Raw genomic sequence first — 24,090 nt, forward strand, 5'->3', positions numbered from 1 at the left:
GTCATGAACCGAAGGCTGTGAGGGGAACACTGCGCAGTCTGGTACGGCTGAACCATAATATTTGTGGTAGCAAATGGAGGGGATAGGCTGAGGGGGTAGGCTGAGGCTGACCACAAAGTTTCTAATGCTCCCTGAAAGGAGGGTGAAATGTAAACAAACAGCATTTTAGAAAGATAACTGTCAACTTGGGAGGATGAAATGCAAACAGTAGACTGTTGAGTCAGACAGATAACTTGCAATTACTCAGGTGAGGAATTAGGAAAATCTGAACTAAATCAACATCAATGGAAATAAAAAGGTTAGAAAAACAAAATTATAGTAGCAGCAATCAGCAGATTCAGATATAGAAAGATTTTTTTCCCCCACCACATTTGGCGCCGGGGAGCAGAAGTGTACAAAAAAAGTATTCTTCTTAGATACTTACTTGCTATTTACTTTTATTTCAAAGTCTGATGGATAAAAATAGTTAGTCCATATACTGAGAACACAGCTTGGCAGCATTTTTTCTAACTTTCATGTTTCACTTAAGGTTGAAAGTCAAGTCACTCCAACACATTCCAGCCACCAATGCATCCCAGGTTAGGTGTTCTTTAAAAGGATGTGAACTTAGAGGAAGTGAGTCTACTTTGTTAGACACAGAGGCACTGCGTATTTAGAAGTGTGATTACTTCTAGTAAGCACTAATATGTGTCACCGTTTTCATATTGGTGCTTAAAATAAAATTTTAAAAACAAACTAATACAATGAAGGGGCTTAATGTTTTTCTTGAACAAAGGTAGTTTTAAAACATATTGAATATTTGCAGAAATTCTTTAAACTCCTATCACACAGATAAGCATTTAAGCAAATTATTTTGTTATCTCTTATTATGTGACAATATATTACTGTGGGGCCTGAGACTGAAATAACTAAGTGCAGAAATATCTCAATAATTTCAACAAATAGCTCCTGCTACTGAATGGGTCCCAGCAGGGAGGACAGCCAGGTATGTTCCTATAAATCCTTAAATTATTGAAAACACATAATCACCATTAAGGAAAGTAATAGCAGCAGGTCAAAGGGCAAAACCGCATTCTGTTCCACTTTAACTGGTAATAAGAAAGTACAGATTAAGGAATAAAGATGTGCACTAACCACACATCCTAAAAAAAAAATTAGTATGTGCTAGGAAGCAATCATCCTGGTGGCAAATTAATTCTTGTGTAGTATTACAGTATAAGGGAGTGGCTTGCACTCAAATCCCACCCTTTTAAAAAAATGACCTGGATTTGGTCAGTGATTGGAGCACTGATTAGGGTGTCCTGGTGACTCTTGAGTGGGATGGAATAAGTTACTTGTCCTCTATTTTGATTTCATTTGGAGAAGATAAAAATTTAAGGCAACAATTATGGTCATCCTTTAAAGACATATAATCCTGTAAGAATTTTCTAAGCCCCTTGTATATCTGATCTTACTTGATCTTCACAATAAACACCTTCCACTTAATAGATAAGGGAATTGAGGTCCCAAGTTTTTAAAGAAATTGCCAATTAACAGAAGAGGAAAGATTACAACCCAGGTATCCTGACTCCTAAAACAGTGATATTCTCTGGAATAAAGTATAATCGGAGGTCAGTGCTGGTAAGAAGTTGAGTATTAAACATCTCTATAGTAGTAGGGAAATCATCTTCATTGTTTGTATGTAATGATTATAACACTTCCTGAATGATACACCTTATATTTCCAGTGAAAACAACAAGAAAATGTTTCATGGTTTGGTAGTTATGCTAGATTTCTCTGGATACTCAAAATAGATTGCTAAAAAAAAAATCAGTTCTTGTCAATTATATTTATACGTCGGTGGTCACTTCTGGACACAAAAGTGCTCTCAATTTTATGACACTATCTGGAAGAAGTTCAACAACACATTGTTAATACTCTACTCCTACAAAATAATTTTAAAGCTCCATGGGAATTTAGATTTGCACAAGTTATTAGGATGTGACCTTTCCCTTAGATTTCTTATTTTAGGATTGACTTAACATTGTATTTCCCCAGTGGGAGCTGTTGTACTTCCTTCGCAGATAAGAAAAATAGCAATCACAAATTATAGTGAGTAAACTTAGGAAAACATATATTTCTGTGATGCAGATGAAACCAAAATCATAAAAGGAGCCTGAACTACGTATTCCTTGAGTTTGAGAGGAAAGCCATGTGGCTTGCTAACAAAAGAAAACAGAAGTCATGCCATTATGGTATTTCCCTGAAATTTATACCTAATTGTTTTTCGTCCCAGCTACCAAGTCTTATGACTTTTAAAGATTATTAAAGATGTTTACGTCACTAAATTTCCTATGTCCTGTCTACTGAGAGTATAAAAGATTAAAAATACCAAACTTTTAATAATTTAAAAGATTTCAGATCACAGGATCTGGATTGAAGGACAAGGAGTTCATCAGTATAAAGAAAAAAATTGAGTAACAGAGTTGCTTCACTTTACGTTTTATGGAATAATAGTGGCTTCCAATGATTGACCTCTTACATGATACTGCGGTAGAATTCAGGCATATTATTTGTAACATACGAGTCGTTGAAAGAATCCAGATAACCAAGCATGCTATAGCTAGGACTCCAGAGCTCCTTACTGGTATTTTTTTTAAAGGCAAAGAAAAGTGTGGAAGGGGAGATGATGAAGACATGTACATATTTTTCCTAACTGGGTGCCAAAATCAATAATTTTATATGGTATTAGTTGATGGAAATATTAAGAAATTATGAAAAGATTAAAAGTATTTTCTAAGAATGAAAGTGCAGGATATAAATGGGAATTAAGTAACTGTCAAAAGTAATCTTTTGTATCCTCTCTTATCAGACATATTTGTACGGTTAGGTTTTTTTTAATTTCTTTTTTTAAGATTTTTTTATTTATTTGACAGAGAGAAAGACAGCCAGAGAGGGTTCCCTCTGGGACCCTGGAGGGGGCTGGAACCCAGCAGGGGGAGTGGGCAGAGGGAGAAGCAGGCTTCCCGCAGAGCAGGGAGCCCGATGCGGGGCTCGATCCCAGGACCCTGGGATCATGACCTGGGCTGAAGGCAGATACCCAACGAATGAGCCACCCAGGCGCCCCTGTACGGTTAGGTTTTACTCAAATTACTTGAGAACATGGCTTCACTTGATTTATTCCTCAAGAATCTCAAATAATCAAACCTACCATTCATTCTGAAGTTTAATTGTTAATTCAGAGTCTCTATATCACAGAAGTTTTTCTTTCAGGCTTAATTTTTAGGAATTTAACCCTCAACATATTACAGCTGTGACTAACATTTTTAAGTAAAGATAGTACCCACTATGGTTGACATACATTTTTTCACAAAATATATAGTTTGGACAAAGCTAGGCTTTAAAACATTGTTTTAAATGGAAACAGAATTTAGAAATCATTTAATACAATCCCTTAAGTGTCAATGGATAGCAATGTATCAAATACTACACAGACATATAAAAATATGTGTGTATGTTTATTAAGAACTGGGAGGCAACTTTAGAATAGTTTGAATATGAACATTAAGATTATAGATAATTTTTTTCTTTAAATGATCTGTATTGTTGTTATTACATTGCTTATTTGATATAAAAAATATAGTAAACTGTATTGCAGTTAAAACCTATAATCTCTACTTCATGTCATTAACTATAACACTTAACCCTCAAATGAAGGTTTAGAATGAAAAGCAAAGGCAAGAGGCGCCTGACTGGCTCAGTCGATTAAACATCTGCCTTCAGCTCAGGTCATGATCCCAGGGTCCTGGGATCGAGTCCCACATCGGGCTCCCTGCTGAGCGGGGAGCCTGCTTCTCCCTCTCCCTCTGCCTGCCACTCTGCCTGCCTGTGCTCTCTCTCTGTCAAATAAATGAATAAAATCTTAAAAAAAAAAAAAGACAAGACAATCACCCCTAATCCTTTTACTGTTCATTGCAATACATTTTAATCATGTAATTTTGTATCTTAAAATTTTCTCTATATTGTTATTCTAAAACGACCATTCCCCTCAAATATTCAAACCACAAATTTAGAATATTTGATTTAGATAAATCTTTTTTAAACAACTGATTTGTATCCGCCTCTCCGGAAGTCCTACTTTGTTAAACCTGCATTTTCAAAAGCAGTCATTCCTTTCTAACTAGCAACACGTGGACTTGCAGGCCATGAGGAACCTGCAGCACAGTCTTTACATTTTATTTAAATTTGGCACAACCTCAGGAAATCATCTGCACCTCCTTGCAATTAAGTAGGTTTTTTCCTAGCCAAAAACAAAACAAAACAAAAAAAATACCAAAACCCCATATTATTCTGATACCTAAACTTGGTTAAACTCCTCACTCTCCACCCTTATTCCACTATCACACACACACAAAGCCACTGCTAAGTGATAATATATTTAAATGAACAGAAATCATTTAAATGTATGCTTCAGAGGAAATATGTCTCTGTTCATATTGCTGGTAACGTATCTCCAGAGCAATCTGAAATGTCTTAAATACTAGTAATGAAAGACTAATGTAGTTGCTCAAACCCTTTAACAAAGAAACTCCTCTTCCAGCAATGTAGTTGAACAAGATTATTTTTTAAAAAGTGAAATATAGGGGTGCCTGGGTGGCTCAGATGGTTAAGTGTCTGCCTTCGGCTCAGGTCATGATCCCAGGGGTCCTGGGATCGAGTCCTGCGCCAGGCTCCTGGCTCAGCGGGGAGCCTTCTTCTCCCTCTGCCTCTCCCCCTGCTCATGCTCTCTCTCTCTCTCTCTCTCTGTGTGTCTCAGATGAACAAATAAAATCCTAAAAAAAAGTGAAATATATTCCTATATGTAATGATATAAGAATAAATAGCAATTGTATAACAATAAAAAACTTGAAACCACCTCAAAACTGGCTTAGTAAATTATGTGGTATCATTAAGATTTATTATTGTGTTGCCACTACAACAAATTTGGAAGCCAGGTAGAAACAAAGAAAGATTTATACGATCTAACAGTAAAAGAAGCAAAAATGCTACATATACTATAACTATTAGTAAATACAAGATGTGAACACATTAACAAGAACTATGCAGAACTAAGAAAAGGACAGCATGTGTGATTAAATGTGATCTTTTTATTTAAAAAAATATTTTCAACTTTTCAGTCATAAAAATGTCTTAAAAGAATTTAATGTGAAGTGAAAAAAAACCTGATAATCAAAATTCAAAAGCAAAAGTAACTTGTCCTCGTTCCTAATCTTATTTCTAAATGGACCACCTCCCTGCCTTTTAGGTTTTACAAGTAAACATTATCTCTGTTCCAATCCTGAAGGCTTGCATTCATACACAGCAGTATAGCTCGGGAGAGAGTTTATTTACAGAGGGCAGGACTGAACTTTGCATGTGAGCACATACAGAAAACGATAAAGATCGTTATGTCCTATTAGTAATTTACAGAATTGTGATTTGCTCCACCCAGTATACCTATAATTGAATTCCTCAGCCATAAAATCATTGGGACCAAACAAGTTCAGATATCTTTTATCTAAGCCCTTTTTTCTCCCTTACCATCAGTTAACATATTTCTTCTGGGGCTTTTCTTCTTTTTATAGATTCATTTGTCTTAGTTATAAATTAACCCCACAAGCAACTCTCCCCACAACCCAGCTCTAGTGTGTCCTGTGTACCAGGCTTCTTTTTACACGCACAATTGATGACAGAGGGGCCATTTAAACTGCCCGTTGGTAAATGATGCCCAGGGAATCGTCTCTAGATTAATAACAAGATAAAAAATTCCTGGGCGCCTGGGTGGCTCAGTTGGTTAAGTGTCTGCCTTCGGCTCAGATCATGATCCTAGAGTCCCAGGGTCGAGTCCCACATCGTGTTCCCTGCTCAGCGGGGAGCCTGCTTCTCCCTCCGCTTCCTGCTTCCCCTGCTTGTGCTCTCTCTCTCATTCTCTCTCTCTCTCTCTCTCAAATAAATAAATAACATCTTTAAAAAAATAAAAATAAAAAATTCCTCAGGATAAAGGCCCTCGAGCAGAGAGTCTCCTCACAGCTGGGTACCCTGGCAAAGAAGTGGAATGCTAACTGCTGGAAACTTCCATTATTTCTTTTTTGCTTTTCAGAAAAATTGTGGTAAAATATATACAACATAAAAATTTACCACGTTCACCATTTTTAAGTGTACAGTTCAGTGGCACTGAGTACATTCATACATTGTTCAACCATCACCACCATCTACCATCTCCAGAACTTGTTCATCTTCCCAAACTAAAACTCTGTCCCCATGAAACATGCACTCCCCATCCGTCCCTCTTTCAAGCCCTGGCAGCCACCATGCTGCCTGCGGTCTCTAGGAATTTAGCTGCTCTAGGTACAAACTTCTGTTTTTTCTTGTTTCACCTGAATTGTGTAAAATAGTGTAGTTTACAAAACTGGTTGAACACAGAGTTGCGTGCAAAAAATAAAAAACTTAAGAGAGGAATTCCTAATACTTAGCATTTCATTTCTATGCCCAAATGCTTGGATTCAGACCAAACACTCATTTTTAGATGCCAAAGTATATACCTGCCCCTTACTTTGTCTTTCAAGAGTTTGGTCTTTCAATTTGAAATGGCTTTAGGTTTTTCTAAAGTCACACTGATTTTCTAAGCAAACTATAGCTGCTGTTCATTTTCTGTAAGAATTAAAGTTCCCTTAGTACTACTTGTAGTCACTGAATTCCCAGACATTTTGCCCAAAAACAATACGATCTTCCCTCATCTTTACCATTCAACTATAAGACTCCTAATTCTCCTAATTCTAAGTTCAGACGTTGCCTTGGGTTATGAAGATTGATGGGCCAAGAGATTATTAATGAGATCTAAACACTCCCAGTTTGGGTTTGAAAATTCAAATCAGACCCTGATCATCACCAACTAAAAACTTTGCTAAGGTATGTTTTCCGAGGAGGCAGAGCCCTGTGGAATTTTCCCACTTACAGGTCTTCTCCGGGACTGGAAGTAACTCGCTGAAGTAGTAAGTGGAGACCAAACTTGTGGAGGTAGGGACTGCAGTGTGTATGGCTAGGATTAAGAAACACAGTTCAAGGAGTATCCTTGATGAAAAGAATGCCCCTGCTTCTCTCTGTTCTAAGATGTGCAAACAAATAGAAACTTGCCATATAAATCAATGAAAATCTAATGAGAATGATTATTTAGGGACTCCAGTGGGACTTCTAAAGAACTTTTTATTTCAAAATAATCTGAGGCTTACAGAAAAGTTGCAAAGACAGAAAGCTCCCATGTACCCTTCACTTAGCTTCTCCTGCTGTTGACATATTACAACCACAGTACAATGATCAAAACTAATAAATTAACATTGGCACAAACCTATAAACTACTTTCTTTGGACTTCATCAGTTTTTCCACTAATGTCCTTTCTCAGTCCCTGGATCTAATCCAGGATCCCATATTGCATTTAGTTGCCACATTTTCTTATTCTTCTCCAAATCTGGGGTAGTTCCTCAGTCTTTTTTTTTTTTTAACAGCTTTATTGAGGTATAATTGATATACAGAAACTGCACATATTTAACTGCATTTATTGATTCAGTCATTTATCTATATCAGTGTGGAATCACGTATATATATTTTATTTGGGGAGCAATAATCCAACACTATAGTTATTTATTTTCTTGCTCAAATTATTTCAGCTTTGGCCATTGGGAGCTGGAAAAAATGTGAGCAATAAAATAACTATAGTATCAGATTTTATCTCTCCGAATAAAAAATATATATATGAGTATTAAATACTGAACCTACTTTCTCCTTTGTGAGCAAGGATCATGGTTGCATGGCCTAGAGGGAACCAGGCAAGATATTTTTATTTTTATCTCAATTTAATTGTAAGTATTATAGGAACCTAAAATAATATACTTGTACTTGAGACTTAATTCTAAGGATCTAAGTTATTTTCCAACTTCTAGGTCACTCTCTTATCTTTGTTTTGTCTTAGACAAATACATTACTGTGTTCTCCTTCAACTGATGGTAAATTACACAACAGAAAGTCTTCTGATAGCCAAAATAAAAGCTCTCTAAGAAATTTTACAATAAAATATTATGAAGCATTTGCATGTTCTTTTAAAAAGATACTTTGAAATACCAATTTAGTAAAATAAATTCTGCATTTACCTACCGTGAAAGGGCGACTCTTGTTTGAGAAAATGGTCTTCTTGTATGCTGTGGCTTAGAGTTGGCTTCTTTCAAATCTGAACAATTAAAAAAAAACACACAAAACATTTGATATACACATACTCAAAATTTTTAGACAACCTAGGCTGCCAAAATGTACAGGCACAAATAAATTTATTTTCTCTGTTGGATTTCACTCTGAATATTTGTTTTCCCTTATTTTTATATTCTCTAGAAGTAACCAACAGACTACCAACTGTAAATCACACAGGGCTGGAGAATCTTCTTAAAGAGACATGTATTAGATTTACTTCACCCACTCTCCTACTTGTCACTGATCATGAGTTAAGGTCTTTTATCTTATCTATCTTTTATGTCAACTTAATAATGACACCTACATTATTGGACAAACTTAAGAAAAACTAGATCTTAAAAGAATTAATAATCTCGGGTGCCTGGGTGGCTCAGTTGGTTAAGCGACTGCCTTCGGCTCAGGTCATGATCCCAGGGATCTCGGGATCGAGTCCCACATCGGGCTCCCGGCTCAGTGGGGAGCCTGCTTCTCCCTCTGACCCTCTCCCCTCTCATGCTGTTTCTCTCTCGCTCGCTCTCTAATAAATAAATAAAATCTTTAAAAAAATTAATAATCTCAAAAGATAGGTGTTTGCTAAAAGCTACACATAGCAAATATGCTATTTATTAAAATACAGAACTTCATTCTGTATTTTAGCACTGTATAATAGCACATGGCTATTAAGTCTACATTAAAAGTATAGTCACGTATCACAACCATTTAGGCAACAGTAGATGTAGCACAGTCCATGTGCAGATTTTTAAAAGGAAGACCCAGAGAGCAAAATATTCAAGTAAATGTGCCAAAGGTCTCAGGATTCATATCCTTGGCTCTTACGAAGGGCTCGGGGATCCTAGAAGAGCTGTACGTTCCATAAAGACAAAACAGCATCTAGTGCCAAAAGCCTTATCATCAGGGCCTTAATAGCCCAAACTTCCAGACCCAATGATCTGCACAGTCTAACCTATACAAAATTCCTTTTTTTTTCTTTTTAAATTCTACACCTTTGCAAATTTGGAACTCGCAAAAACTGTCCTATTACCTGATACATAACATCAAAGTAGTGGATTATGAGTAAAAAACGTTTTCCCATTTTGTTATTTCTAACATGAAAGAATATAAACCATAGCCAATGAATTTTGTTTGTTTCTCTAGCATTATTTAGTACTTTTCTTTGGGAATTGAAAATTCTCTTAACATAGACTCAACGCTAATAATAAAGTAATTATTTGTTTTCAGAATGGGACATATTCTTCTATAGAAAAAGCTGATTTGTCAGTGTTTTAGACCTGTATGTTTTGTTTTCTGACTGATTACCAACCTGTATGAGAGCAATTTACATAAATGCTCTCCGATTTGTTAGTCAAAAACTAAAGGAGTATCCACACCAAAACTATTCATTGTATATAACATGTATAACACATGAGAAACAACTTTATCTATAATGGATTATCACTTTTACTTTTTTTTATGTTAAATTAAACTAAAAAGGGCTTAAGTATACGGGGAAAAAGGGAAAGAATATTAATAAAGAAAAACCGGAACAAAATCTCTATCTGAAAAATTAAAGAATGCTGACTCCTGGTTAAGAGTAAATCATACAAGCTTTCCTTGACACTGGTCCCAATTTCCCTTTGAAATACATATGAGTTCATTAGAAGTACACAAGAAGAAAGTAAAGATAAACTGCCATGTATTCCTAGCTCGTGGCCCCAAGAGTTGGATCAAACAGAAAACTGGACCACCTCCTGCAGCTTTCAGAGACAGACAGAATTCTATAACCTTTCACCAAACTCTTCCTATAACTAAGATCAGTAATGTCCTTTCTGTATCCATTCAGAATTGCACTGTACCACACATAAAATGTGTAGTTTCCAAACATTAACTACAGTAGAGAAGAAACAAGATCCATTCTGGGGGTAATGTATACCAAGGATTACAGTTCTTTCACATTCTCCATCTGGTCAGTTAAATACAGATTGGTTTATATTCATTAGATTATAAATCCTTCTACTCATCCCTATATGCCAGAGAACTAGGCTGTGACAACAGCAGACAAATCCCTGACATTTCAATAGAACCCACATTACATAGGGGCTCTTCATACCTACTCATCCAACTTTTTAGGTTCTGCTAAAAGTCGTCTCTCAGATAAAAGTAGATAATAATGCAGGCCAAAGGGCAATTTACTCAAACTAATTTGTCTGAAATGGTATAAATGGCAAAAGTTGACTTAAGAAATAGAAAAACAATTAACAATGAAAGCCACTGAAAACTTATCAAAGAATTATTTCCCCAAGAAGCTCTGGGCCTAGATAATTTTCTAGATTATCTTTTTCTAACTTTCAAGGAAGAGGTAACTTTCTTGTTACAAAATTGTTTATGAATAGAAGAAAATACCGCTACCAAATTAACTTTTCAAAAGTAGCACACTGATATTAAAACCTAACAAAAAAGAGAAAAATACCAGTCCTACTTAGTAATATTGATTTAAAGTTATAAATAAAGTGCTAATGAACAAACTCAATCATATACTAGAAGAATAAACCACCATAATCAGGCTGGATTTACCTCAGGCAGATTTACCCCCAGAATATCTACTAAATAACGTGTCACAGCACTAGGTCAAGTTTTAAAAGAAACCGGATGATTATCTCAAACAATGCAAAAAAAAAAAAATACTTCAACAAAATGCAACAGCCATTCTTGACATTGTTCCTTTAGAAAACTAAGAAACTTTAATAACAGGAATATTTATCTCACTCAAACTTACAACCAATATCATCCTATTTGTTAAATACTATAGCAGCATTTCCCAAAATGTTTTCTGTAGATAACTAGTTCCTTAAGACTTTCCAACAGAAAGGTTTCCACCATAAAGCAAATTTGCACACGTTACTTCTTTTTTGGAGATTAATAAGGTATATAAGCATTGTATATACTCCATGGGCCCTATACCTAAAACAAAAATCAACAATAACAATCTGCCTTAACTCAATTGTTCTCAAACTTTTTTGAACATGTCTCTTCACTTCACTCCTCAACCCACTTTACTGTGGTTTTTGTCCACCTTTCTACAGAAACTAAGGCAAAATTTGCACGTTTCCTTCTTGCTAAATCCTTTAGGCTTTTCTCGATTTTCACTCTATTCGTCCAAAGCTGTGCTGGTAAATGTTTAACAAGTGGTTCTCCTTACGGGGAAAAATGCCCTGATTGGCAGTGTTTGCCAATTTCTGGGGTATAAATACTCCCACCAGGACTGAACTGAGGCTACCAACGTGATGTCACTGAGTGCTGAGGTGGGCAGAGCTGGAGCATGCCATGCAGCATTTCTACCATTCAGATACAGTCAACATGAACACAAACATGTAAAATAATTAGGAAGTGATGCCGGTGGTGTGTTTATTACCTTTGTTTTTGTTTTTTTTTAATTTAACTTGTTTAATTGCAAGTATACATCACTGTATTTTTAATAATGGCTGTGGATAATAATGGGCTCACAGAAACCGTGAAAATTTAACAGCTGACTTTCACAAGCAGGTCTGAGCTGGCTCTGGCACACTGGTGTTCTGCAGTATTTGGTATTCTGTCCATCCTTTACCACTGAAACTGTCTCCTTCTTTAGTTGCTTGGAGACCAGTTTCTCCTAGTTCTTATTCTGTCGCATGACTACTATTTCTCTTCTTGGTACCTCTTCTTTCTGAGCTCTTCTATCTTATGTGTCCTGAAAGTTCCTTCCTGGTTCACTCTTACCCATAAACCCTTCTGCCTGCTTATAACTCCCAAATCTTTATCTGTAACCACAACTATTCTCTCAAGAGTTCTAATTCTGTGTTTCCAACTTTTTTTTGGATATCCCTACCTGAGGTTCTTTGGGAACCTCAAGCTCAACACCACCCAAGCTAACTACCCATCTTCTCCCTCTAAAGAACAAAAGAAACACAACTCAACACATAATTGGGCCACTCCTCATTCCCTGCAAGATTAAAGAGTAGAGAATAGAATTCTCTCTACTCAGGTCTCTCAAAATATGTTATAGAAGATTCAGTTCATAATCACAAGCAACCCTTCTCAGGGAAGGGATACCGTTTTCCCTACTTCCCTTCAATGTTTTTCACACACCACACTCTCCAAAATGTCTCCTTCACCAAAACCCCTCCCACTGAACATTTTCTCCATTCCCAGCCCAGTCATTTTTTAATCTCTCCCTCTTCCTCCCCTTCCCAGCACTTTATCATGTCCTCCAGCTTTTCACATCCAGTCCCTTTCTACTCATTCTCCAGCACTTCCTCACAAAAACTAGGAAATGACCCTGCAAGATCAACTTTTCTAAGGGTAAGGGAAGAGGGTGTTGTATTATCAAAAGAAGATTCCCTTTGGTGGACTGGGGGAAAGTGAAAGTGTATGAACACGCCCAAATGACTAATTTTTATCCCATCAAACCAAATCTCTAACTAGTCTCCCCCTAAATAGCTGACGGATTCCATTAGAGGCCAGACTCAAGAAGGGCCAATTATATCCTTCCCTAGATTTTTACACTAGTCATACTAAATTTGCTATTAAATTTACCTCTCTATCCTGGGATGAGGCTTATTTTGATTAAGAGGAATCTAAGAGGGAGAGAAAAATGGAACTGAAGAAGCTCTTAACAATGGCAATTTTAACTGATGGTGGAACTACTGAATATAAGTTAAAGATTTGGTGAGATGATTTACCTTGTCACAAGTAATAAGAATAAGTACTTCAAGTTCCTTAGCATTTATGAGACACATAAACTGATGCAGTGAACCAAAACAACTAAAAGTTTAGATCTAATCCATGCTTACATCTGAATATGGTTATACTTGTGTAGATCTAATGATTAAGTGTAGAATGGTGGTAGTGGTGGTGCTAAAGTGTAGACATCTCCTTCTCTGGCAAGTTAAATACTGCAAAATTAGGCTTTTGTTAAAGAGTGTAAGACAGGGTGGCTGTGTTCAAAATGCTTGGGTTTGAATCCTCATTTTATCACCTGGCAGGTTATTTTTACCTCTCTGTGCTTATTTCTTCATCTGCAAAAGAGAGATAATAGTGTGTATTTTCTATGGTTGTCGGAAGAATAAAATGAGATAATGTAGGCGATGCTTAAAATAGAGCCTGATACAGAGTAAGTACTCAATAAATATTAAATATTACTATCAATAGCTAATTACTTTTTTGGTGCTTGAGATAATTAAAGAACAGTCCTTTAGAAGGATAGTTAAATGACATTTTGGTGAAAGATTTAAGCTGTGGAGTAAAGGGTAGACTGAATGGAAAGAAAGCATTCTCTAAACATGAAATCATATGGTTCCATTTATAAATCAGTTATAAACTAAGTTATCCTAGTGACAATATTACTCCAAAAAGTCATGGTATCTATTTAGGATTAAGAAGTAGAATGAGACTGTAGGTTTGAAATAAAAAATAACAATCATTCGTTGAGCATCTGATACTTGTTAGCAGTGTTCTGGACACTGACGATAAAGAATGAACAAAACAGACTAAAGTTCCAACTCTTGTGTAATGGCATATATGAAGACATACTAAAAAAAAAACCAAAAAACAAAAAACCTAGATCCTGAAGGATCATGTGATATATCTGATACACCTACCATTTGGAAAAAAGAGATAAAACTAAGGTTGTTAGAGACAATTAGGAGTTACTTCAACAAGCTACTATGCTTTACTAGATTTACCACTGATCCCCTTCTCCCAGTGTGAAGATGAGTGATTCAAAAATATTTTATAGGGCTCCTGGGTGGCTCAGTTGGTTAGGCGACTGCCTTCAGCTCAGGTCATGATCCTGGAGTCCTGGAATCGAGTCCCGCATCAGGCTCCCTGCTCGGCAGGGAGTCTGCTTCTCCCTCTGACTCTCCCCCATCTCTCGTGCTCTATCTCATTCTCTCTCTCAAATAAATAAATCTTTAAAAAAAATCTTTTATAAAACCAATCGAAGTCCATGTATAAGTGATAACCAATTTTATTTCATATCAGAAAGAGCAACATAAACATTTTATTCATGCTAAATTCAGAAAACATCCCCACTTCATCATTTGACTAGTAGATAAAAATACATTTAATTTCCATATTAGAGACCTAACCAAAGAGAGAGATGTTAGGAATTGGGAAACAGAGAGAAAAAGGAAGACAGCCATCAGAAGGAGAGAAACAGAAAGGAAAAAAAAAGGAAAAAAAAGAGACAGCATATAGGAAACACCAAAAATCCCTGGGGGGGGGGCGTTGAAGGAGAGAGGTGATGGGAAAGAGGGAATTAGAAGAGCTATAGCAGGAACTGAGAGGACAGCCAGGAGATCTCGAAAATCCAGATTAGGTCACGGGTAATAACTTTTTACATTTAAGCTCAGCTATTCACTTTGGATATAAGCATCATAAATCATCATCATTGGTAGACTATATACTGTACAGAAATTAAGAAACCACCAAAGTTTTTACATTGGTAATTACATACATATTCTACCTTCAGGAGACTATCTCTGCTTTTCTCTAAAGTCACATTTTCCCTACTTTGGTGCCTATGCTCATATAATTTTTCCATTTGAAGTGCTTTGTCCATCACTCCACATTCAATGAACAACACCCAATAAATATTTATTGAGTACCTACAACCCTGAATCGCCAAGGAAATGTTGAAAAAGAAAAACAAAGCTGGGGGCATCACGTTGCCCAATTTCAAGCTATATTACAAAGCAGAGATCACCAAGCCAGCATGGTACTGGCACAAAAACAGACATATAGACCAATGGAACAGAATAGAGAGCCCAGATATGGACCCTCAACTCTATGGGCAAATAATCTTTGACAAAGCAGGAAAAAATATGCAAAAGAAAAAAGACAGTCTCTTCAATAAATGGTGCTGGGAAAATTGGACAGCCAGAAGAATGAAACTCGACCATTCTCTAACACCATACATAAAGATAAACTCAAAATGGATGAAAGACCTCAATGTGAGACAGGAATCCATCAAAATACTAGAGGAGGACATAGGTAGTAACCTCTTTGACATCGGCCACAGCAACTTCTTTCAAGATACATCTCCAAAGGCTAGTGAAACAAAAGCAAAAATGAACTTTTGGGACTTCATCAAGATAAAAAGCTTCTGCACAGCAAAGGAAACAGTCAACAAAACAAAGAGGCAACTCACAGAATGGGAGAAGATATTTGCAAATGACACTACAAAGGGCTGACAGCCAAGATCTATAAAGAATTTCTCAAACTCAACACCCAAAAAAACAAATAACCAGGTCAAAAACTGGGCAGAAGACATGAACAGACACTTCTCCAAAGAAGACATACAAATGGCTAACAGACACATGAAAAAATGTTCATCATCATTAGCCATCAGGGAAATTCAAATCAAAACCACACTGAGATACCACCTTACGCCAGTTAGAATGGCAAAAATTGGCAAGGCAAGAAACAACAAATGTTGGAGAGGTTGTGGAGAAAGGGGAACCCTCTTACACTGTCGGTGGGAAGGCAAGTTGGTACAGCCACTTTGGAAAACAGTGTGGAGGTGCCTCAAAAAATAAAAAATAGAGCTACCCTATGACCCAGCAATTGCACTCCTGGGTATTTACCCCAAAGACACACATGTAGTGAAAAGAAGGGCCATAGGCACCCCAATGTTCATAGCAGCAATGTCCGCAATAGCCAAACTGTGGAAAGAGCTGAGATGCCCTTCAACAGATGAATGGATAAAGAAAATGTGGCCCATATATACAATGGAATATTACTCAGCCATCAGAAAGGATGAATACCCAACTTTTACATCAACATGGATGGGACTGGAGGAGATCATGCTAAGTGAAATAAGTTAAGCAGAGAAAGTCAATTATCATACGGTTTCACTTATTTGTGGAACATAAGGAATAGTATGGAGGACATTAGGAGAAGGAAGGGAAAAATGAAGGGGGGGAAATCGGAGGGAGAGATGAACCATGAGAGACTATGGACTCTGAGAAACAAACTGAGGGTTTTAGAGGGGAGGGGGTGAGGGGTGGGGGATGGTTTAGCCTGGTGACGGGTATTAAAGAGGGCACGTACTGCATGGAGCACTGGGTGTTATAGGAAAACAATGAATCATGGACCACTACATCAAAAACTAATGATGTAATGTATGGTGACTAACATAACGTAATAAAATAAAACTAAAAAAAAAAAACATATGAGACACTATTCTAGACACAATTCAAATATTTATGCAGATTTTAATGAAAATGGGCTATTTTAACAAAATATTCTACTAGACTTGAAGAAAAATGATTTTTTTTCTTCTGCAGCTACCTTTTTCTTCATCTGATGCCATAACCACTAAAAAAATCCTTATGAAAATAATGTCCCTTACTTAAAAGCATTCTAGAATTTTCCCCAAACTCTAGTGAGGATACCACTCCTGTGGGGGTCTAAGTCCTCCAGATCCTCCAAAGTGCAATTAATTTGTGATAATTCCAGCTGCTAAATGTTTACAATAACAATTGGAAGTTTCTAATAACTAAGTCAAAAATGTTGAATAATAAAAGTTATTTGAACTTTCACCCACATCAAAATGGAATCCTGAAGACATTACCAAAATGGATAGTCAGGGCTGGTCTTGTTCAACCACAGCAATACATCACAGGAGGGAGAACAAATGATTTTAAGTCAGCAGCAAGACTGTGATTTAGGTAACTTGTTTCTGTAGATATTGCATTACTTGTGAAAAACATCACTTGGAAGAGGAGCATACCACAAATATTAAAGGTGGAATTAAAGGGTGGCTGAGAAGCCACCAGAACTGTACTTTTTTTTTAAAAAAGAACTATGGAACTAACTGTACAGATATGCTTAAAACTGAACGTGCATTCAAATTTAGGAAAATGTAATTACAAGTCCTGATGAAAACATCCAGACACTTAGTAGACATTGGTTTTCCAATACGGTCTATAACAAAAGAAATAAGTCTATGAAGTTAATATTACAGATTAGGGAATCGCTAGGGTATCACCCTATAAGTCGTCTAGTTCATTTGTCCTATCAGACAAGACTCCTTGACTGATGGCAGTTCAGATTCTGCATGAATGTCTCTACTGACAAAGTATTCACTTCCACACAAGACAGCCTTCCCACTGGTGGACAACGGCAGTAACTGGAATCCTTTCCTTATGCTGAGCTGAAGCATGTCTCCCTTTAATTTCTAGCAATCCTGTGACAAAGGGCTGTCTATGACGGAGGAAGCTCCATAAGGGAAGGGACCTGTCTGTCTTGCTTACTGCTACAGTACCAGTAGCTAGCACAATGTGTGACGCATAGTAAACATGCCATAAAAATGAGTCTATGGAACCATGAGAGATGATGGACTCTGAAAAACAAACTGAGGGTTCTAGAGGGGAGGAAGGTGGGGGGATGGGTTAGCCTGGTGATGGGTATTAAGGAGGGCACGGACTGAATGGAGCACTGGGTGTTATGCACAAACAATGAATCATGGAACACTACATCAAAAACTAATGATGTAATGTATGGTGATTAACATAACAATAAAAAAATGAGGGTATGGCTGATGACGGCCTCACAGGACTCAGTCACAAAGTCCAGTCCATTTGTCCTTTAGGGCAGTGGTGCTCTAACTCGGAGGTGAAGGAACTTTTCTTTTTTTTTTTTTAAAGATTTTATTTATTTGACAGAGAGAGAGACAGCGAGAGAAGGAACACAAGCAGGGGGAGAGGGAGAAGCAGGCTTCCGGCTGAGTAGGGAGCCCGACGCGGGGCTTGATCCCAGGACCCTGGGATCATGACCTGAGCCAAAGGCAAGACGCCTAATGACTGAGCCACCCAGGTGCCCCGGAACTTTTCAATCTATCGTGGATATTTCTGTAGAATGGAAAATGATGTGCTTGAATGTTATGACAATATAAAATTTTTAATGCGTGTCCTCCAATCTGTACATACCTTGTACCAAGTCAGAAACGGAGGGTTTATGAGCAGATCAGTCTCATTTTCCCTACCTCTTTGTTCCTACAAGCCCTCCTCATTTTATGTCCAGATGTTCAGATAGCCTCCTGTTTTCCCTGCACACTACTGCCAAATTAATCTCCTGATTAAATCATCTCACTCTTTTTCTCAAGACCTGGAATCTCACCACTCCTTATAAGATAAAACCCACACTCCTTTGCCTGCATTCCAGACCCTTTCTCATCTGACCTAAAATCTCTATCTCCAGCCATATTTCTCCTACTCACATACACGTGCTACATCCACTTCAAATGCATTGATCTCGGCAGAGTTTCCCTCAATCCATGCTTACGCACTATTCCAGGCTTTGTTTTCTTACACTGGAAATTCCTTTCCCCTCCTTTTGGGCTGCCTCAAACCCTGAACTTTTGTTGTTGTTGTTGTTTTATGGGGCAAAATTTACAGAACATAAAATTAAGTATTTTAAAGTGCACAACTCAGTGGTATTAAGCACATTCTTCAAGCTGTGCAACCAGCACCTCTATCCAGTTCCAAAACATTTTAATCACCTCAAAAGGAAATCCTGTACCCATTAAGCAGTCACTCCCCTTTCCCCCCTCCCCCCTAGGCCCTGGCAACCACTAATCTGCTTTCTCTATGGATTTGCCTATTCTGGATATTTCGTATTAAAGGAATCATACTTTAGCTCCCTTCTTCGTTTCTTTTTCTGTATATTTTTTAAGTTTTTTTTCCCCTATAAGGTTACCCTGTCAATCTCCCAATTTCTCAAGTCTAGTTTAATCCCTCCCTTCTCTACATGGCTTTTCTGGGATATACCCTCCAATCCACACTGATCCACAATTCCCTGAATTTTTGTAGCATTTCTTTTCTGTCTTATTTATTTTAGCTCTTAATCATATGCTGCTCTGAACTGTTGTTTCCATGTTTGAATTTCACCCCATTTTGATTCATGTAGATTATAAACTCCTCCTTCTAGCAGCTTTGGTGTCTCCCTTTGTGCCTAGAACATACTTGAACATGTGTGCGATTCACTGTGTCCAGCCATACACGAATGAATAACAAACTAAGGAAACTGAAGTCTGGATCGCCAATGAGAGAAAGCTTCAAACCCATTTCAATCCTTCATCTTTCTTTTTATCAGGCTCTACCCTCCCTGCCATTTTGCTGTCTCTCTTGTGTCTGTTGGGCCCTTCTTTGCCCTAGTAGGAGGTGAACAGGTGTGGCTGCAGAAGGATAATGGCAGGCTGCCCAAGGGTGGAGAGGGTGCAAATTCCCTGCATTGATCTTTGGCTAAGAGACTCCTACCTTCGTTCTACATCCACAGATGAAGGCTGTGGAGAAGAGGGGGTGTGCAGAGATGTCACAAGGCCATATAAGAAAAGGTTCCTCTATTTGCTTTTCTTTTATATGTAAATCAGTTTCTTTGGTATTTTGATTTGAAGTTGCTTATAAACCCATATCTGCCTTGTGAAAGGAGATTAACTGTTAAATAATGATGATAATACTTGTGATTCATATATGAAATACTGATTAAATTACTTTGTATATTATAAACAAATTAATAGGCCAAAACTTGATAGTGTTTTATCTAATACTTAACAAAATGTTTGAAAAGGAACTGTTTATTTTATGCCTGAGTAATAAGTCTAAATGACATTTTTCTATTGTACATTATTAGGAGGTTTTCTCCAGTTGTAGGACTAAATAGAATCTGTTACAGTTGCCATTGGAAGCCTCCAAACAAGAATGTAAAACAGTGCTCTGACCCTTAGGCCATTTAAAACCTGTTTTTCTGACCAGAACTACTAAAAGATCCAACATAGAAAGCTGAAGTCTATAATTAACATTTTTTTCCCCTTTTCATATCCCATTTTGCCCGCTTTAGAACAGTAAAATGAAAATCTCTTCTGGCATTAATTTCAAATCATTATGTATCATTAAAATGTTAAATAAAATAGAAGTTAACATTTTAGAGAGTAACTTAGGGAATTCCTTTAATATGTAGAGAATAGTAGCACTGAGAATCCCATACAGGTGATCCTGAAAATGCCCAAACTTGTCCTCAGTAACAAATCAAGTTTAAAAATATTTATAAGGTACTTCTAATGCACCCAGCCCCCCTGTGCTACAGGCTGTGAATTAGGGAAATCAAATCAAGTTCAGAAGTATTTATAAAGCACTGATAATACACTCAGTTCTCTACACTATAGGCCATGAATTAGGGAAGGTATGCAGTACATACATAGGTAAGAGGAATAAGAATTACAACATCATTTCTATCCTCTATGAATGAACAATTTTGCTCGGTACACAGAATTTGTGCAGAAAAACTGTAAGACATGACAGCAAAGAATCAGCAAATAAAATGTGTAATACAGAGTATGGAACACGTTAAATTACATTTCAGGGTAGATCTGCCTTCTAACTGTTTTACGTCAGCTGAGATTAAAATTAGTTTGCATTTTCCGAATTCGAAAGCTGGTGGCCAGTATAAATACTTTACATACATGTTGTATGACAAAGGAAATCAACCTGACATTTACAAACTTCATATGCATAATAGAGACAAATTGTGTGTCTGTATTGTGCTTTGCTAGGATCCAAGATTGTTCCAGCAGACACAGTAAATTACACAGAATGAATCATGTGCGTGGCCTAAAGACACAACCAAACCAATATGCTGTGTTCAACTGCTTATTTTCTCAGCTTTTCCTGAGCTGTGGGCATTTGCCTCCCTAGCGCTAGATGCTGGTTTACCAACCTAGCATGGTGTGCTCTCAAGACTGAAAAGTATTAGTTTTCCTTCCTATGTAAGGATATCTAGTGTTGAAAGGCAAGTGGTCATTGATTAAATGTCTGTGGAGTCTGTGGAATTGAATAAACTGTAGTGAAATCTGCAAAACTGGAGAATTTTGGTTACATCTAAAGTTAACTGTAGGGTGCCTGGGTGGCTCAGTTGGTTAAGTGTCTGCCTTGGGCTCAGGTCATGATCTCAGAGTCCTGGGACTGAGTCCCGCATCGGGCTCCCTGTTCAGGGGGAGTCTGCTTCTCCCTTTCCCTCTGCCCCTCTCCTCCACTGGTGCTCTCTAAGAAATAAATAAAAATCTTTAAAGTAAACTATACTCTACTTTGCCATGTCAGTCTACATATGAATGGATTAATTGTACATCACATAAATTCCTTCAGAATGTATTTTCCTTATCATGATTCCCCCAAAGTGTCGTGTTATTCAGAACTTATTTTTAAGTGGTCAATAAAATATTTTCTGTTAATATAACATCAGAACTAAAATGGTAGACAATTTGTATGTGAATATAGAATTTGGAAATAGCTATAATAAGTAATTCGACCAAAGGACGCACAGTTGAAATAGTATCTGGATCTCCTTTTACCTCAAATATTATATTCTAAATATGTAAAAGTTCCTCATAGGCTTTTAAAGAAAAGTAGCTAACTTTATTTCCCAGGGGGGAAAAATGTGGTTTTTGTTTGTTTTTTTTTTTAATTTTAACCAGTGAACTTTGTTTTACATTTCTTTTAAGTATAAATTTTTTTGTAAATAAGGTTACAAATTCACTTGCATAGTTCACCCTTTACATATATTCACTGTGAGAACAATATAAAATAAATAATCCTTCTGCAAAGTGAATAATCACCTTGTCATTTGGATTTTCAATAATAGTAATACTCTATTAACAAAGGATGCATTCTACCTCCTTTTTTTTTTTTAAGATTTTACTTATTTATTTGACAGAGAGAGAGAGACACAGCAAGAGAGGGAACACAAGCAGGGGGAGTGGGAGAGGGAGAAGCAGGCTCCCAGCTGGGCAGGGAGCCCAATGCGGGGCTCGATCCCAGGACCCTGGGATCATGACCTGAGCGGAAGGCAGACGCTTAACCAACTGAGCCACCCAGGCGCCCCTCTACCTCCTTTGTTAATAAATTTGTTACTGAGAGAGACATAAAGTAATGTAATATAACATTATACATAACACAAAATACATACATATAACTTAAAATAGTATAGTAATAAGGGATCCAGGACAAATAATCAAGGATGCAGGTTTTCCCCTATTCACAACCAACTCAAAGATAGCCACCTGACTCCGTGTTGGTCTAGCAATGCTGACTTGTCACGGGGGTGGGGGAGGGTGGGGGGTGGGGGGGGAGGGCCAAGACCGTAGCCTCCTCTTAGATTTCACCTCCCCCACTAATGCTCTTGTTAAATCTAGTTAACAATAATTGTAAACTCCAGGAGAGATGGAATTTGTCTGTTCATTGCTTTATCCTTCTTCTCTAAAATAGTCTTGGCACAAAAGAGGAGCTCAATAGATATTTGTTGAATAAATAAATCTTCATTAAAAAGGAGCTTCTTCTCAATTTGTCATTGGAGGTATCATCACATGAAGTCTGTGTTACCCACAAATTCTAAGGCTATAAACTGAATCTTGTTGGCTGAGGTCTGCCTTGGGCTGTATTAAGGAGTAAATCATCAGAAGTGAGGGAGGCAGAAAGAAGAGAGAAATAGTCCGTATTTCTAAAAGCTTTTAAAACTTTGTTTTCATTCAGATAATGGTTATTCTAAAGACATCAAGCTGACATAAACTTCTCAAAATAAGTTCCAAAGAAAGTGACAAGAAAATGTAACCTGTAATCTGGGTCAAAGGTAAAAACATTTAATTTTCCCTTTGGGATTTCTAGAACATTGCAAAAGAAGAAAAGGAATAATTAATTCGAAGGCTATTGCTCTGTGTATGTGCATGGTGTGCACATATGTGTATATAAATATGTACTGCTTGGTGTATGTATATTTATATACTATATTATATATGTGTTATATATTAAAAATATGCCTTTTACAGCGTTCACTCAGAAGTCTGACTAGATTTTTGGAAACCTCAATTCCCTTGCTATTAATAACTATCCTATCATGGGATCATTTGTTTTTATAAAAAACCATAATAGACATACATATTTTTTAGAAAAAAATTTTTAAAAGGGTAGCTTTAAAGCAAAATAACCCCAGAAACTATTTTTTAAAAGTCCTGTTTGTCAGTGTATGCTAAACATCAAATAGGGAACGTAGGTCCAAAGAAATAAACAAAATCAAATCCAATGTATGGCTGAGAAAATTAAGAGACTATAACAGAGATGGGATATTTTTCTCCCCCCAAGTAGAGGCTAGTCAAGCAAAGAGTACAGTGAAGTCCAATATGTGAAATAAAATTAAGTATGAAATAAAAGTGGGTATAACCAAAAAGAATTCATGTGGTGCCTTAACATTATTGTCAATGGCTTTCAAGGAATTAAATAGGTAGAGGATTCTCAATGTTTAATTGACCCTTTGCCTTGATTTTTACTAATCAGAGTTATAGACATACTAAAAAACAGAAAAGCTTTAAACATACGCTTTTAGTTACAGAAATAATTTTATATTACTGGCCGAACTTTGGAAAAGAGAGAAAGAGATAAAAGTTTTTAAAAAGCCCTCCATAACCTAATATAACTATCATGAGTTTTATATATTCCTTTCCTTCCAGACTTTTTCATATACATATATTTATGTAAGGTTGCAATCAATAGTGCACATACATTTTTATGCTACTTCTTTTAGTTAATATTTTTCAGATGTATTAGCATTTCTAAAGCATCACTAATGATTGTATGACATTCCACTTGGTGATTATACCATAATTTACTTAATTGTTCTCTTGCTATTGAATATTTAAATTACTTCCAAATATTGGTTCCTATAACATTGCTTTTATGAAAGTCTTTGGGTGTATTGCTTTCCCTATATCCTCTATGTCTTTGGGAAATGTTCCAGAAGTAGGGGTATAGCATCCCAGTGTGTGATATACTGCC

General features: G+C 36.8%; 1 protein-coding gene across 2 annotated transcripts in view; it reads right to left on the reverse strand.

The window, feature by feature from the left end:
• The window catches only part of PPARG (peroxisome proliferator activated receptor gamma), a 131,160-nt gene that overhangs the window by 98,534 nt on the left and 8,536 nt on the right, over positions 1–24,090 (reverse strand). For both annotated transcript variants that reach the window (XM_088027246.1, XM_028101764.2), the window contains exon 2: positions 8,168–8,240. The gene's annotated coding sequence lies outside the window, so the exon portion shown is untranslated. The remainder of the gene's footprint in view (positions 1–8,167; positions 8,241–24,090) is intronic.

Source organism: Eumetopias jubatus, unplaced genomic scaffold (genome assembly GCF_037043125.1).
Source record: "Eumetopias jubatus isolate StellerSeaLion01/CBP00866 unplaced genomic scaffold, mEumJub1_p1.0 scaffold_1, whole genome shotgun sequence".
NCBI lineage: Eukaryota > Metazoa > Chordata > Mammalia > Carnivora > Otariidae > Eumetopias > Eumetopias jubatus.